Consider the following 10,974-nt stretch of genomic DNA (forward strand, 5'->3'; position numbering starts at 1 on the left):
GGGGGGAGGGAGCGGTGGCCTTTGGAAGAGGAGAAAGGAGGATGCCGACCCCCTCGGCTCAGGCCTGGAGAGGCCAGCCCGGGGAAGGTATAAAGAGAGGAGGACCAGAAAGGAAAAGAAAGAGGGGCGTGGAGACCCCAGTCTCAGGGAGAACGGAAGAATGGAGGGATGGAGATCTCAGACTCAGGAAGGAAGGCCTCCGGGTCCCAACTTTGCAAAGAGGCCAGGGAGGGCATGATAATCACCAGGGATGGGAGAAAACACAGGACACTATTTCCCTGACTAGCAACACTTGTGAACGGAACAGCCAAGCCCCATGGTGAAGTAAAGGCATAAGCAGTCCTCGGGGGCCCCTACCCTCACATTCTGGAAAGGTCTCCTGCTTCTAGCTCAGCCTTTGTTCGTGAATCTCATGGCCATTCTCCCTATCCGTAGTTGGGCCCCTAGCCGCTATCTTCAAGAACAATGGAGGTACAACTTCTGCAGCTTATGTCCCTTGGGTCCTTCGGGGGTAGAGGTGAGAACCATTTCCGGCCAGTCATCCCCACCTCTCCAGTTAAACAGGTCCAGAGGGAACTGAACACAACGCTTATGAGTGCTGAGGTGTCTTTAAAAACCTCTTCATCCGGGGGTGGCAAACATTTAATCCCAACACTCACTCGGGAGACAGAGGCAGGTGGATCTCTGTGAGTTCGAGGCCAGCATGGTCAACAGAGTTCCAGGGCCGTCAGAGCTACACAGAAAAAAAGCCTGCCTCGAAAACGAAAAACAAAACAACAAAAATGTAAAAAGAACACAGATTCAGACCCCTTGCAAGGTCATTTCCCTTGGGCTACAGTTGGGAAAATTCAGGCAGCAGACACTGTGGAGTGTGCTTGTGTATGTTTGTGAATATGTTCTCAAGGGTTTTGTTCATGGTATGCCAACCCAAAAAGACAGGCATCCAAGAAATGTCTTTCCCCCTCCAAACTGATTCACAAAGGGTCTATGGAAAGGGTGTGCATAATAGAGTCTCCAGCGGGAGGTCAGCCGCCCGGGCCACTCAGTGGATGTTAGCAAATTGCCTGGCACAGCTCCCGTGCCCATCTTTTTCTCTCCCTTGACCTAAACGGTGAGCGAGAAGTCAGTCGCTCTGGCCTTAGCCTGCCCTGCCTGGGAGTATCATAATTGAGTGTTCATTATGTGTCAGACAAAACTTGGAAAATCGTCCCCTCGGGCTTCGACATTCCACCGATCTGTCTTCTCCCACGTTCAGTGGTTGGAGACTCAACCAGGCAAAGGCCTGAGGTATCCCTTCATTCAGGGGCATTCTGATGTCAGCTTGGGTTAATAAATGAGGGGTGGGGCATATGTGGGGAGGGGCCAGAGGATGACTCGTCCACCTACGGCTTTTGTGGAGTAACTCTTAGGGACTTCTCAGAAAAAGAGAGCTTCTCTTTCCCCAACCTCCATCAGCTTCCAGCCCTTCCCAAGGTCTGAAGGTCACAACTGCGTGGTGTGGTAGTACAGGCCGTTCAGGGTGTTCACTGCTCAAGGACACCCAATGGGAGCCTGCCTAACACTCACTTCCTGATGTGTCTTGGTACAGGCCAGCCAGCATTCAACCAAGTGGCCTTTTCTAGTGTGTACAAAAGCGATTATGAACTTTCATGGCCCTACTGTGTTCTCCCTACTCCTCTTGCCTGCAGGAGAGAGATTAATTCTTCCTAGTGTAGACTATAATGGAAACAGAGGCTAAAATTCTCAACAAAAGTCAGCCTAAGATTTGTGGCTCTTCAGAAATTTGGGTATTGGAGTGTGTGTGTGTGTGTGTGTGTGTGTGTGTGTGTGTGTGTTGGGTGAGACTTGTTAAAACGGTATGGTTTATGTTTAGGATGTAGCTTCAGTGGTAGACTGTGTTCTTGCTCGGCATGCTCAAGGTCCCGAGTCTGACCCCCCAAAGAGTAGTCTAGTTCACAGATTACAACTAACCTGTCTGGAACCCTCGCTCTGTGCCAGGTTCTAAGTGTTTCAAAGGTAATACATTCTCTGCTACCACACTGGACTGGATTTGAAGTGAATTATTACTGCCCCCACCCCCGCTTTAGGTGAGCAGCTGTTAGTGTAGTTTGTCCTCTGCAAGTTTCAAGCCCAGCCTGTCCCAAGTGCTTACGACCATAGCCGTTAGACGACTGTGCCATCTAACAGTGAACTCAAATTATAGAGGAGGGGCTTGGCTCTTTGCCCAAATCCTACCAGCATTTGTGAAACTTATCTAACTCCAAAATCCTTTCTCAAAAGCATTTTTCCTGTTATGTCTCTTTACTAATATTATATATGTGGGTCTTTTGCCTGCATGTATGTCTGTGTACCATATGTGTGCCTGATCCCTATGGAGGTCAGAAGAGAGTATCAGATCCCTGGAAGTGGAGTTATAGATGGTTATAAAATACCATGTGGGTACTGGGAATTGAATCCAGGTCCTCTGAAAGAGCAGCCAGTGCCCTTTTAGCTCTCCAATCCCCTTCAAAGTCTTTTTTTTTTTTTAAAGACCAGGTCTCACTACACATAGCTCTGACTGTCCTGGAGCTCACTGTGTAGACCAGCCTGGCCTCAGATTCATGAAAACCTGTCTCCCTCTGCCTCCTGTGTGCCAGGTTTAAGGGTCTGCATCACCGTGCCTGGCTCCATAGGTTTTTTTTTTTTAATCCAAACATGAGTATCTCCAGGGACAGAGTTTAGGAAACTTGTCCTGTACTAATTAATGCTACTTATGCAGAATGCTCACTCCTCGGATAATTACTAGGCAGCGTTGCAACTATGATAATTAATATATTCACCTAACTTGGGGAAGCCTATTTGACGGAGCTGTTTGAAATTGCCTGGTTTCCTCTTTCTTTGCTTTCAGTCATCTCTCTGATTTAAAACAGAAGGGTTTGATTTTGCCTTCTTTGTGGGTCCCTTACCCTCTATCCGTTTTGATCTCAGGGCTTCTCAGATCACCCCTCAACTTACAAGTTCCACCCATATTCCTGGTTTTTAACGATGGCCTGGAACCTGGACACACTTCTCATCCCCAGATTTCTCCACACAGGCCCTTCAGACTCTACACACACACACACACACACACACACACACACACACTGTGGTTCTTATCTCCATTCAAAGCCCGCTGCATAAGCCAGAAAGCAGGGATCCTCCCTGGACTTGTATCTCCCCCTTAAACCCACCACATACCCATCCATCACTGCTCGCCTCCTGCCTCTTTTGCCAGTACCGTACGTCCAGCCCACTCTCGCCCAGGGGCTCTCAACCTTTCTAATGCTATGCCCCTTTAATACAGTTCCTCAGGTTGTGGTGACCTCCCCCCCAACATAAAATAATTTCTTTCCTACTTCCAAACTGTAATTTTGCTACTGGCATGAATCGTAATGAATCTGATATGCAGGATATCTGATCTGCACCCCTGTGAAAAGGTCATCCGACCCCCAATGGTCTGCTCTATGGTAAGAATCCATTAAACAATGCAGACATTTCTCTCCTGTTCAGAATAAGGGCTTTGCCCTTTTCCATAGCATGCTCCCCTCCCTTCTACACACACACCTCTCTGTTTGCCAGGTTTCCCCACACTTCCCATCTCATGCCTGCTGCTCCTCTAACACCTCAGCTGCCTGCATTTCCCACATGCAGATTCCATACCTCTCTTCAAGCGGTTCTTTCCCCCTTGAGACTAGTCGCCTTTCTGCCTGGCTTTCCCTCACATCTAGGATGCCTTCCTTCCCCAAATCTCACAAGGGATGTGTACCTGCCACACACTCTGTGATGTCCCGGGGCTCATCACTATCTCTTCCTATTAAATTTACCAGTCTTAGGTTTGCCTGTCGTTTCTTGCTTATAGGGGTCACATGTGATTTCTGTGGATAATGAAGGACCTAACACAGTTCCTGAAGCAGGGGGCAGTTTTACTAGTCATGGGCCCAACTGTGCTACAGAATGAAACCTGTCTTAGAATGAGAGAGATAGGGAAGAAGGGAGAGGAGAGGAGAGTGGGGGGGGGGATATGAATTGTATTAGGGAGACCTTGTCCTTACTGTCATAAAACTACGCACTTTCTTATCTTCAGTATCAGGGTGAGGTAGGAACAGTGAGATGAGCTTCTATAAGATCTGCACAATCTCCCCCCCCCCCCCTTGCTCTCACTCTCTCTTCTCTCTCCAGTGCTGGAGCTTCAATCCAGGACCTCACACTGCCAGACAATTCGCTACCACTCAACAGTATCTCCTGCCCTGCCTCCTTATTTTTCATACTTTTTAAAAAATTACTTTTTTTTCTGTTCTGGGCATCAAACCCAAGGCCTTGCCCAAGCCAAACAAGAAAACGATCACTAAGCCACACACCCCAGCCTTCTTTTGAGAGTAATTTTCAAAAACGTAAAACCAAATAAACCAACCAGAAAATAAGCACTTGGACTTGCCAGGCATAGTAAAAATGTAGTCAAGCTAACAAAGAACTTCAGGGAGAATCTTTTCACTAGGAAAAAGGAGGTCTATTTTACATTTCAGCATAAAGTAACCCTCCTTCTTTCCACATTCATTCATGGGTGAGCACGTGTTACGGTGTTCACATGTGGAGGTCAGACGGTAGGTAGCTAGTTCTTGTCCATCTGCTACAAACTAAGTTACCTGGGACGCTCAACTAAGACATGACTTCCATCAGATTGACCTATGGGTATGTCTGTGGGTCATTTTCTTGATTAATAATTGATGCAGGCTGGCAAAGCCTACTGGGCAGTGCCACCCCTGGAAGGTGGCCCTGAAGAAGTCATCGGGAGCAAGGCAGAAAGCAGTGTTCCCCTATGGCCTGCTCGACTTTAGTTCCTGCCCTGGTGTCCTTCAGTGCAGAATTGGTGCCTAGAAATTACGTAAAATAAGCCTTTCCTCTCTACGTTGCTTTCGGGCACGGTGTTTTTCGCAGCTATAGAAAGGTAGCTAGTACATGAGCGAGTTGTTGGAGTCAGTCTGGCCTTGCACCAGATGGAGCCCAGAGATTAAATTCAGGTTCTGACTTGGCAACAGGTACCTAACTGAACCATCTTGTCAGTCTAAAGCAAACTTTAAAAAAAAAAAATCCTTAAGGTGCATAACTTAGTAGCTTTTTAAAAATCTATGTTCACATATCTTTGTAGCCAGCACCCTGTCAAAATTTAAAACTTTTCATCACCCCCAAAACAAAACCTTCTGTGTGTGGTTTACAAATATTTCCTCATTTTCTGTGGGTTTTATTTTCAGTTCCTTTACAAGTCCTTTGAAACACAAAAGTATTAAATCTGGACAAAATACAATTTGTCTGTGTTGTGGAATATTAATTTAAGGAGTGTTATATTTGTTTATGCTGTGGAACATTTATTTAATGATGCAAAGATGTGTTGCATTCCTTTGTATTGCATTTGTTTAACTCTGTGAAACTGTTACTTTGCCTGCCTAAAACACCTGATTGGTCTAATAAAAACAGCTGAACAACTGATAGCAAGGCAGGAGAAAGGATAGGCAGGGCTGGCAGGCAGAGAGGATAAATTGGAGGAGAACTCTGAGAAACCGGTTTGAGGAGTAAGAAAAGAAGGGACCAGCCACTAAACCACACAGCCAGATACGGAATAAGAAGAGGAAAGATGTGCAGAAATAGAGGAAGGTCAAAGCACAGAGGTGGATGGGATAATTTAAGAAAAGCTGGCAAGAAGCAAGCTAAGGATGGACATTCATAAGAAAGAATAAAACCCAATGTGTTTATTTGGGAGCTGGGTGGCAGGACTCCCAAAGAGTCAAAGAGCTTAAACAACAAAAACAAAAATAAGACGTGTGGTGATGGTGCATACCTTTAACCCCCGCACTCAGGAGGCAGAGGCAGGCGGGTCTCTGAGAGTTCAAGGCTAGACTGGTCTACAGATTGAGTGCCAGGACAGGCTCCAAAGCTACACAGAGAAACCCTGTCTCGAAAAAAAACCAAGCAAACAAAACCCCAGCTACACGTCTCTGTTTTCTTTTTCCACTTGTGCTTTGCTGTCGTTATCTAAAGTGTCACGTGACACCAGAACTATGAAGGTTTACTCTTGTATTTTATTCTAAAAGTTTAAGTGCTTCCATTTTTAGATCAGTGATCTGATTTATTTGTTTGTTTGTTTGTAAACAGGGTGTGCAGTCGTGGCTGGCCTCGAACACACAGAGATCTGCCAACATCTCTGCCTCCTGAGTGCTGTGATTAAAAGTGTGTGCCTCTATACGTGACCTGACTGAGTTCTTTGTGCATGAAGGTGGGGTCCGCATCCTTGTTTTGGCTGTGATATCCAGGTATCCTGTGTTGTTAGCTGAAAAGACTGGTAACTGCTATAAATGTAAGCGTTCACTTCTGGACTGTCAGTTCGAGTCCATTTACTTTTTGGCCCTTCTTCCAGCATGGAACTGCTTTCATTACTGCAGCTACTAAGCAGCAAATGAATGGCTTTGCCTTTCTCAGAGTTTGGGTGGAGGAAGCAGAGCAGGCTTAGTTGTGCACACTTGGGCACTTGGGAGACTGAGACAAGAGGCTCGTGAGTTCCAGGCAGGCCAGCTTTGGCTACGTAGAGAGTTATAGATGAGTTGGGCTGCATGGAAAGACATTATTTCAAACACACACACATACACACATACACCCCACTGATCCATTCTGGGCCTTTTAAGTTTATAATTTATTAATTTGTATTAGAAAGTCTAGTTGATATTTTAATAGAGATTGTATTGAATCTAGGAAGTACTGTCAACGTGGAAATATTAGTTTTTCTAAGTCCACCAAGTTTAATACAGGTCAGGCTCCACTGAGACTCATGACTGGGAATAAGCAAAGTGCTTAGAAGACACAGAGTTGGAGGCAACCAATTTGCCTGAAGAACCAGGGAGTCGAAAGAGCTGACAACTGATATAAAAAGTGGGTGGGACTTAGTGGGAAAGGAACGTTCTTCGGATAGAAGTACATGGACTCAGGCAAAGAATGGTAGGAAGCCAGATACATCAGGGACACAGAGTGCTGAGAAACGGAGTGGGTGAGAGGCGAGAGTCAGACCTTAGCAGAGGCCAAAGGATGAGACAAGCAGTTAGAGCCTAAAATCCTAGTGAATCTACTGCAGGGCTCTGAGTGGGGAGACGGTGTGATGAGCCTTCCTCACACCATAGATCTTGAACACCCCTCCAAAGGACCACGTGGAGGGTTTGGTGCCTAACCCATGGGGCTGTTAAGAGGTAGTGAAGCCTCTAGGAGGTGGACCTAGTTGAAAGAGGTTAGGTCATTGGGGATTGTAGTAGTATATTTTTTGTGTTTTAATAAATAAAGCTTGCCTGAAGATCAGAGTGCAAAGCAGCCACTGGTCAGCCACGCAGATCAGGCAGAGGTGGCACACAACCTTTAAGCCAGCAGCCACACCAGTTAGCCAAAGAGGCTGGGTGGTTGTGGTGGAAGCCTTTAATCCCAGCACTAGAGAGTGATAGGAGATGGGAGGAGACAGGTCTCACCCTGAGACAATCTCAGTCTGAGGATTCATGGAGGCAGGATCAGACCTTCTGTCTGAGGTACAGGTAAGAGCCAGTGACTGGCCACTTGGCTTTTCTGATCCTCAGCTTGAACCCCAATATCTGTCTCTGGGTTTTTATTATTCATGCTACAGGGGATGCACTCTTGAGGGGATATTTGGAAAGAGTATCGTTATTCTGGTTAGCTCACCACCTCTGGCTGTCTCTCTCTCTTCCCTTCCTGACTGCATGAGGTACCACACGCTCCTGCCATGGCAGAGCACTGGCCCAGGCCCAAAGCAGCAGGATCAAGTGGCTGTGGACGGAAATCTCTGAAAGCATGAGCCAAAAACCCAAGCCTTTCCTTCTTGTAAGTTGGTGACGACAAGGGTTTTGTCAGTTTCAGAAAGTAACCCGGTAGGAGCAGAGACAACAGAAACCTAAATTTGTTTTCTGAGGCTCCAAAGTGGCTGATGTCAGCAAAAGTGGCTGCCTTCTCCACTGCTGGTCAGGTTCCCGTCTGGGCCTCCCCTCTGTGGGCTTCCGTGACATGGTGCTGCCCTGGTTTGACCCTACCTCTCTGGTTAGTTACTCCCTCCAGCTTCCTCTGCAGGCTCCTCGTCCTCTGCCCATCCTTCAAATGTGGTGCTCCTCAGAATTCTCTGGATCCTGTTCTCTCCCTTAGTGAGCTCACGTTGCCATGGTTTCATGGCCAGTCATAAGCTGGTGAGTTCAAGTCTCTTGATTGTCTTCCCTAACCTGCCTTTCAGATTCATCAGCTTTAACAGATCATCGGATGTTTTTTATATTTACCAGAATTTTGTCCAGTTGTGAAAAGAGGAAAATCCTATGTCAAAAGGTTTAAATAAAGTAGAACTTTTTGTGTCTTTTGGAGGAGGGAGAGAGAGTTTCAAGACAGAGTTTTTTGAAAACAGGATAGCCCTGGCTGTCCTGGAACTCACTCTGTAGACCAGGCTGGCCTAAAACTCAGAGATCCACCTCCCTTTGCCTCCTGAACACTGGGATTAAAGGTGTGCACCACCACCACCACCTGGTGAACCTTGTCTTTTTGAAAAATATCTATGTATATTTTAAAATTATGTGTATATTGGTGTATTCGAGTGTGTGTGTGTGTGTGCTCACACACACACACACACACACACACACACACACACACACACACGTGCTGCACAAATGCATGCAGATACCTGAAGGGACCAAAGGGGGACACTGGAGTCCCTGGAACTGGAGTTACAGACAGTTGTGAGCTTCCTGATGTGAGTGTCGGGAAACCAAACGTGGGCTCTCAACAAAGCAGTACCCATTCTTGGCAGGGGAGCCATCTCTCTGACCCTTAGGAGTTTATTTCTATCTTAGATTAAAGGAGACCAGAGGTACTAAGTCTGGGTCTGGTGTAATGTCTCCCTAGTCTCGGTATCAGGGTCCTTCTGGTTTTCTGCCACCTTCACACTCTCAACTTTACCTCCTGATCCAAGATGGCTACTCAGACTCCAGAATGCTTTGTCCTTAGAGACAACTTTCCAAAGTCGTATCACATGTACTTACACTCCACCAACTATAACTCAGTAAGAAGGCCCACACAGCTATAAAGTAGGTCGGTTGATATTTTACCTATTCTGAGTGGCTATGTGGCCACTCACATGATTAGACAGATGAGTAGATCCACAAGTGCCATTTGTCTAGGGGCTGGAGAGAGAGCGCTGCCAGCAAAGTGCTTGCCATGCAAGCATCAGGGCCTGAGTCCGAGCTCCAGAAAGGATGGGGGCAAGCAGGCCTAGTGGAATGCGGTAGTAATCCCACCACTGAGGAGGTAGAGATAGACAGATCCCTGAGGCTCAGAGGCTAGCTAGCCTGACCTAATTGTCAGGTCCAAGATACCAGTGAGAGACCATGTCCCAACACACAAGGTGGATGACTCCCGAGGAATGACACCCAAGGCTCACAACTAGCCTCCACATACATGTGCACCCACATCCACAAGTGCACATACCCACAAGCACGCACACGCGTGTGCGCACACACACACTGTTGGGGGAAGAACTCATGCATCTCAGCTAGAACCCATCATTTCTACCCTCTCTACACCCACTCACCTCAAACCTCCTCCTGACTTTGTCCATCTTAATATGTCCAGCTGGTTGCCTAAGACACAATCCTGAGAGTCCTATGTCTAAAATATTTCCCGTTGTCTCGATCCTCAAGCTGCCAGCATCTTCAAAATCACATGGGACACCTTCTCTTCCTGCTCCTCTCATATACATTCTGTGGATCCACATTATCCAGTATGGGAGCAGTTCATCACGTTGTTCTTCGGTGCTCAGAGGGTAACAAGTCTAATCTGAAATGTGTTGTTGGAGCTGTGAGATTGCTTAGAGGGTAAGGGAACTTGCGACCAAGTCTGATGACCTGAATTCGATCCCCAGGACCCACTAGGTGACAGGAGAGAACTCTCACCCATTGCCTTTTGACCTCCACGTATGAGTGGCAGAGCATGAGTACCCAAATATATACACGCAATAAATAAATGTAATTTTAGAGAAGTGTTTGGCATAGAGTACATAACAGATTTTGAAAAATCAATATAAAAAATCTTACATTATATTGATTATATGTGAAAAATCTTATTGGGGCTGGAGAGATGGCTCAGAGGTTAAGAGCATTGCCTGCTCTTCCAAAGGTCCTGAGTTCAATTCCCAGAAACCACATGATGGCTTACAACCATCTGTAATGGGGTCTGGTGCCCTCTTCTGGCCTGCAGGCATACACATAGACAGAATATTGTATACAAGCCGGGCGGTGGTGGCGCACACCTTTAATCCCAGCACTTGGGAGGCAGAGGCAGGCAGATCTCTGTGAGTTCGAGACCAGCCTGGTCTACAAGAGCTAGTTCCAGGACAGGCTCCAAAACCACAGAGAAACCCTGTCTCGAAAATCCAAAAAAAAATTGTATACATAATAAATAAATAAATAAATAAATAAATAAATATTTAAAAAAAATATTATTTTAGCAGTCAGGTAGTAGTGGCACACACCTTTAATCCCAGCACTCAGGAGGCAGAGGCAGGTGGATCTCTATAAGTTTGAGGCCAGCCTGGTCCATAGAGTGAGTTCCAGAACAACCAAGGCTAAACAGAGAAACCCTGTCTCAAAAAAACTAAGTAAATTAATAATAATAACTAATAAATAAAAGAATAACTTAACTATTGATTAATAAAATTTTGGTTTTATTTATTTTATGTGAATGGATGTTTTGCCTGAGCATGTGTATGTGTACCACATGCATGCCTGATGCCCATGGAGGCCAGAAGAGGGTACGCTGGAACTGGAGTTACAGAGGGTGAGCCACCATGTGGGGCCTGGGAATCAAATCCAGGATCTCTGTAAAAGCAGCAGGTACTATTAACTGATGAGCCATCTCTTCAGTACCAAGGTTATTTTA

The sequence above is a fragment of the Alexandromys fortis genome, unplaced genomic scaffold (genome assembly GCF_014885135.2).
Source record: "Alexandromys fortis isolate MF-2015 unplaced genomic scaffold, M_Fortis_MF-2015_v1.1 scaffold_31, whole genome shotgun sequence".
NCBI lineage: Eukaryota > Metazoa > Chordata > Mammalia > Rodentia > Cricetidae > Alexandromys > Alexandromys fortis.